Source organism: Echinops telfairi, unplaced genomic scaffold, assembly GCF_000313985.2.
Source record: "Echinops telfairi isolate 266 unplaced genomic scaffold, ASM31398v2 ScPeMD7_1;HRSCAF=3_0, whole genome shotgun sequence".
Lineage (NCBI taxonomy): Eukaryota > Metazoa > Chordata > Mammalia > Afrosoricida > Tenrecidae > Echinops > Echinops telfairi.
The window spans coordinates 53,596,670-53,603,979 of record NW_022103896.1 but is presented as its reverse complement, the minus strand read 5'-3'; the positions used below and the strand labels follow the sequence as shown (position 1 = coordinate 53,603,979).

At 45.3% G+C, this 7,310-nt stretch overlaps 1 pseudogene; it reads left to right on the top strand.

The window, feature by feature from the left end:
- The window catches only part of LOC101663661, a 23,761-nt pseudogene extending 18,296 nt beyond the window's left edge, over positions 1–5,465 (top strand).
- The last annotated feature ends 1,845 nt before the right edge of the window (positions 5,466–7,310 follow it).

The window sequence follows — 7,310 nt, the reverse complement described above, 5'->3', positions numbered from 1 at the left end:
AGTGGACTATTAATGAGTGGCTTACACAGCTGAGAGACATAAACACATGTCTTATTCTCCTTAAGATTTTTCAAATACAGAATGATTTTGGCCAAGCCACCTGCTGGGTGATCTGGTGACGCCCCTCCATTGTCTTTTCCTTGGAACTCGGCAGAAGTCAGGCCCTAATTGATGGAGGAAACCCTGGCCCTCACTCTACTTCCATGGCGAGGGAAGGCAGCCACCTCCCCCTCAGCATACACCTGGCACAGGGACAAAGCACATAGCTAATGTGCCTGCCAGTCAATGCACTGGCTGTGCCCTGAGCGAGAACTACCCACCTTCCAGGTCCTTGTCATTACTGTTCAGTACAAATGAAACCACCATGGAGCCATGTTATTTGGGGAATGTGACTTGAAAGGCATGTACTCCCAAGCAGGGGGGAGCCGTACATCTCACCCACATTCTTTGACTCCCTGGAACTGCTTTGCCCAAATTACCCACTGGCCTACGCGGTGGTCGGACATGATGAACAAGAACCTCTTGAAACTTCTCTCTGTGAAGATGGTCAGTGTGTTGCTAATTGCCCTACGATTATGGTGACAGGAGGCACCACAAGACATCCTCTTGTGAGTATTAGACTCGGCATTGAATGTGCTTCCCCAGAACAAGTTCATTGTTACACTTCTAAGTAAGATGTATTTTAATTCTATGGACAACCTGCAGCGTGCACTTCTCTCTTTCTTGGGTGGCTGGAGAGCTGAGAGTCAAATTTTAAGTTCATCCTTGGCAAATCTTCACCCCCAAATCTATTACTTTTAAATGGTGTATATCTTGTTTATAATATTGTAAACATTTATTTATTGATTATAAACAATTATGTATAAAGTATCATAAACATTACCTCTCTGCTCCTTTCTCGGCCCCCCTTAGCTTTCAATTTTGTCTTGTTACATAGGACCTACACCCCCCCAAAAATTTTTTAGAACAGGGAAATACATAAAGTAATAATTTCTATGAGGCAAAGAAAAGAGTTCTCTTTTCCTGAAGTGATATATGAGGAAATATAATGTAACTCTAGAATTTTCAGTAGTGTTCAATAATAGAGGGTAATGTTCCAAACAAAAACTGCCACTGAAGGCATTAGTCTGTGAAACATTGAAAATGGGACCCCCAACATCAGAACTGCAGGGGCAGTGAATTATTTAATGCGGCTCTGCTAGCCAAAGGCTTTGTTTGTTTGTTTGTTTTGCAGTGTTTTTTTAATCATTTTATTAGGAGCTCTTACCGCTCTTATGACAATCCATCCATCCATCCATTGTGTCAAACACATTTGTGCATGTGTTGCCATCATCATTCTCAAAACAATTTCTTTCTACTTGAGCCCTTGGTATCACCCCATTTCCCCCCTCCCTCACCCTCCCTCTCGCATGAACCCTTAATAAGTTATCATTTTTTCATGTCTTACTCTGACCGCTGTCTCCCTTCACCCACTTTTCTGTTGTCTGTCCCCCAGAGAGGGGTTTATATGTAGATCATTATGATCAGTTCCCCTTTCCCCACCCCCCACCTTCCCCTTACCCTCCTGGTATCGCTACTCTCATTATTGGTCCTGAGGGGTTTATCTATCCTGGATTCCCTGTGTTGTGAGCTCTTGTCTGTAGCAGTGTACATGCTCTGGGCTGGCAGGGGGAGGGGGGTGGGAGGGAGCATTAAAGAAGTAGAAGAAAGTTGTATGGTGTTGTCAGTGCTATACTACACCCTGACTGTCTAGCCAGAGGTTTTAACTCCCACCAAATGATCTTTTCCTTCATGGGTCTGGTAAGAAAGTGGGCAGAAATACACATAGTCTACCTCTGAGTAATTATACACAGGATCCTTGGAATGCCAGTGGGCCTGTCTAAAATGAGCCCTCTGAGAAGCAGATCCCACTCCTAGCAGGAGCCAGGAGTGGAGTACATCCTCTGGATCCAAGATCCCTGTGTAGTGAATCCAGCTCCTGGATCCAGAGACAGCTATACCTTCGGAGGAGCAGCAGCAGAGCCAGGAGCCAGGGCATGGAGCAGAGTGATGGACTTCCCCACTCATGGCGCAAGTACAGCTGAGGCTTCTGTGCAGAAGGCTAGCTTGTGCAGTAGGTGCCTCAGGACACTTCACTCAGGAAGTTTAGCCTGCTGACCCATGGACGTGGAGTTGGGTGTCCTCAGCCTGAGATTTACTGGAGTGGATGCCTCTGGCACTTAATTCAGGAAGCTGGGTTTGCTGAGCCACAGAGCTTGAACTGAATACTTTAGGGTTGGGGCTTACAGCAGAGTGGTATGCGCCTTTGGGCATTTATTAGCAGACTTATAAACTGTGTAACAAGTCCTGATAAACAATTCAACCCTAAGCATTTCTCATTGCCATTAGGCGCCATTGATTGGCTCTGACTCTTAGCAATGCGAAGCACAACACAATTGCCCTTGTGCCTGAGTCCATTGATGCAGGCACCGTGTCACTCTATCTTGTTGAAGACCTGCCTCTTTTTCACCACCCTCCCTTCCACTTTACCAAACATGATGTCCTTCTCCAGGGACTGGTCTCCCCGACAGTATGTCCAAAGTGTATAAGTCTTGCCATCCTTGCCTCTCAGAAGCACTCTGTCCTTCGTTGTCTGTTCTTAGTCTGGAAGCTCCGCTGAAACCTGTTCACTTTGGGTGACCCTACCAGCATCTGAAATATCAGCCACACAGCTGCCAGCATCCCAGCAACACACAAGTCACCACACATGACAAGCTGACATACACACAGTTATGTTAACTTCCTTACTAGATTCTTGAATCATGAATTTTTTCTATGAGTTCTACGTAGCCATTGCAACCGATCTTAGAACCTGGAGATCCAGTAGGGAATATTAATGAATGCAGCACAAGAGCCAGAGGTAATAGAAAGAGAAACCATTGGTTCAAAAGACCAGATCTAAAGGAAGACACCAAAGGTCAGAGCTGCCAATTCCAGGTTGATCATGCCTGCGTTTGGTGTCAAGACTCAAGTTCATGTTGATTCATATCTTAGGTTTTAGAATTCTTCTCTGGGAGCTTCACTCTTGAATAAAGGGGCTTTTTAAAAGTGAAGCTTCTCTCAGAGACGGAAAAATATCTGAAATACAACAACAATTACTGGTCAGATTACACTGAAAATATTTTTCTATATTAGTCTAAACTAAAGAATTTATGCTTATACAATTTTAAAACGATTCACCCTATATGTCATTAAATAGATAGTGCAATTATATGCAATGGTCTGAGAAAAGTGAACAAGTACAACTCGTGTGTTGTTCCTGTTACTAAAATTATGTCACTCAAACTCCTCAAACTATACTTATCAATCTTCTACATATATCATGGAGTATAAGTATTTTTTGACAAACATTTTTTAAATAGAGCAAACATATTATAGTTAAACTACCATTTAACAGCCCAGAGACAGGGAGAAAGTCTAAGAAACAAAATATGAATATACAAGAATTTGACACAAATTATAGCACAAAACAAAGCTAAATGGATACTAAGCAATGATGAAAGAGAAGTGACTATTATTGTTCAGGATAAACCTCTATCTGGTTTTGCTTTGCTTTTCACTAATGAAATAGAAGAGATTTAATAAAAGTAATAAGAAAACAGTTTTTAAAGACATTTTAAATTTAATATACTTATTACAAAAAGATCTGGTCTTCTGTTAACTAAATAGCAATCCTCATCAATCTAAGAAAAGAATATCCAATTATGTACAAGTTGGCTTGCAATACCTAATTTCACCAGAGGGTGGAAGAATATAGTCACATATATGAGACGTGCTCCTTTGTATTTTTCTCTTACCTCATAGCAATGCTGAACATTATGGTCTAATTTGAAGAAATACCATTATCTTTTTATTAAAAAATAAAATCTAAGAAGATGATATGGCTTATGGTTTGGTTAGTTGATTTGTTCGTTGCTTTTGTTTGGGGCAGAGTTGTCTATCATGCGGGGAGATAAGATTTGACCTGGGGCTTCTTTGTCACATCAAATCAAACTAACAAAAAACTGAAGTCCATGTCAGAACCATGACTGTCTCAGAAAAACAAAATAAACACAAAATAAACTGAATTGATTTGTAAGAATTTTACAGAAGAAAGGTGAATGGAGAACCACAGCGTCCCAGTTAAAAACCTTAAGGAGGGTGGCAACAGCAAGAGGATTGCTCAAAAGGACAGAGAAGAGTTGTGGTCTAGGAGGCCTGGTGGCATAATAGTTATGTGTGGGACTGCTACACTCAAGGACAGAGGTTCAAAACGACTAACCACTCCTTGGGAGAAAGATGAGGCTTTCTGTGTGATAAGGCTGAGCAAGATGGAATCAGGGAGGAGTTCTCAAAATGTCCACAGAGATCGTTCAGCGCACACAAGACCACCGTGATCATGCAGAACGACCCAGGAGCTCCAGGCCACGAAGGACAAGATCAAAGATAACAGTGTGAAAACCAAGGTGAACAAGACCCTGCCATCCCTGGTCTCCTAGTCATCAGTGTGTTGGTCCCCAAGACCAAGAGGAGGATGGCCAAGCTAATAGCAACCTGGACTCCCAGAGGAAGGGCAAGTGTGCAACAAGCAATCTCCACACGGCAGACACTCTTCTTGCACATAATTGGGTTGGTGGATGCCGCAAAAGCTGACGCCCAGAGACCTGGTGGGTGTGAGGAAAGACGCCTATCTAATCCGGACACCCTGCCCACGGACGATGCCTCCAGAGTGAAGACCATGGAGGTGGAGAGCCCACAGAGCAATACAGTGGCCACGCCCAGCCAATGAACCACAAAGAGAAGTTTGTGAACTTGGGGTTCTAACCTCCAAAGGGGGTGCTGACCTATGGTCCCATGGGCACAGGGACGACCCTGCTGGCCTAGGCCTGTACGGCGCAGGTGAAGGCCACCATCCTGAAGCTCGCTGGCCCCCAGCTGGTGCAGATGTCTGTTGGGGAGGGTACCCAGCTGGGCAGGAATGCCTTTGTCCTTGCCGAAAAGAAAGCGCCGCCCACCATCTTCATTGAAAAGCTAGGTGCTATGGGCACCAAGCGCTTTGACAGGGCGAAGGCTGAGGTGCCCAAAACGATGCTGGCATTCCCGAACCAGCTCCATGGCTTTCCGCCCAACAAGCAAGTCAAATATCATTGCAGCCAGGAATAGAGTGGCCATCCTGGATCCCACCCTGCTCCTTTCGGGTCACCTAGACTGCAAGATGGAGCTCCCGATGCCCCACGAGGAGGCACGAGGAGGATCAAAGACGACCATCAGCCCCTGCATGAAGTACGAGGGGCTGGCCGGCTGCACGGCGCGGGACAAGGCAGTTTGTGTGGAGACGCATGATAGCGTTGCGCAGGGGCGCCCCGGAGCTCACCCACGACGAGGACACGGAGGGCATCCCAGGGGTGCAGGCCAAGAAGAAGGCCAAGCTGCAGTACGACACCTAGCGGTCCGCTGCCAGGAGAGATCCCTTTCCGGTAGACCAAGTCACAAAGATGACTTCTGGTACCCCCCAAAAAGTTACATTCTCTTTAGAACTACAGAGGAGTCGTTCTACTCCATCCAGCGGGGTCACAGCGAGTGGAAATGGGCTCGGTGGCAATGAGAGTAAACCTTGTGCTAGACGTCTGGGCCCTTCCCGGCCATCGCCCTCAGCTCCCACCTAGTTCATTCGCCTCCTGCAAACGGCCCCTGCTTTAGAAGCTCCTCAAAGGGAAAGTTGGTCTACAATTGTGGTAACGCTTGCACAACTGAAATGATTAAAACATATGATTTAAAATATGTTTCCATTTTTTTTTTTTTTTAATTTTTTGATTTCATTACTTTTTTGATTCTTTTAAAGGGGGAACTAAAGACAATAATATGTTCTCCTTAAATAAAATTTTAAAAAAGAAAGGGAAAAAAAGAGGTCAAGCACCCCAAAAGAGGGGTTGGGCGACACCCCCATTAGATATTGAACAAGAGAAACGGTGGGGACAGAAGGTAATTTTTTTAAGCACAAACCAAATGGCTTCTTATGAGCCTGCTACCAGATTCTGGGAGCTCTGGCTCCGTCTCTTGGGAAGCCGGAGGTACAGGCAGGCACCTGGAGCCATGGTCTGTCTCTCCCTGCTTCCCTCCCCTTAGGTTCCCTTGCTGGTGGTCTCCCCAGCTGATGGTGGACACAATCCCTCAGGCTCCGTGCTGGATTACCCCTAGGAGGTAAGCACACAGTTACTTGTGCTTACTTATCTGTAGTGAACTGATTCACGTGTTTTTCGAAATACCATCGTGACATTATCTTGTATGGAAACCAATGACATGGTTCACTACCTGTACTTACCTGACTTGTGGGGAATCCAACCTAAAGTTCTGACTGGTTGGCTCTCTTCAACGGGGCTCCTCCCCACTTCTTGTCTGGCTAGCTCTGGATGTCTCCTGGTCCATTCCCCCACACACCACCAACCTCACTGCCATCATGTCAATGCTGACTCCTAGCAACACGATAGGGTTTCTGAGGTTGTAATCTTTACAGAGACACATTGCCTCATCATTCTCCCACAGAATTGTTGGTGGGTTTGAACCACCAAACTTACTGCTAGTCAGCAGTCCAATCGTTAACAACCTGACTCACTACCAACAAGTCGATGCTGTCTCATAGCCACCCTGTAGGGCAAAGGAGAAGTGTCCCTGTGGGTGTCTGAGACTGTAACTCTTTCATGGAGTAGAGAGCCTCATCTTTCTCATGCGGAGCAGCTGATGGTTTCAAACTGCTAAGCTAGTGGTTAATCGCCCAACATGCAACTGCTACACCCCCAAGGCTCCCCGTTTACCTGACAGAGCCTAGCAATACAGTTATTTTCTGAGTCAATTCCAACTCATGATGACCCCTGAGTGTCATTACAGAATTGTACTCCACAGGGTGTTCATTGGCTAATTTTCCAGGAGTAGATCACCAGGTCCTTCTTCCAACGCACCTTTAGGCACACTTGAATCTGCAAACCTTTGGCAGGTTAGTAGACAAGGTTATCCACCACTTCCACTGCCAGAAATGACTGCTTTACTGAGCCTCCCTGAATTTTTTTTCATTACAAAAATACATAAATGTATTGTATATAAACTTACAATACAATATCTTCTTCCCAGCCCCACTGGGCACTGTGGCAGCAAGTGCTGGAAAGACAACAGAGAAGCAGAATGCTCCCGCCATAGATGGGAAGAAGATAACAAGTCACAAAGTCTCACAAAGGTGACAGTAGATGAGGAAGCTGCCGAGAAAATGTTCTGATGAAGCTCCGCATTTCCACCATTGC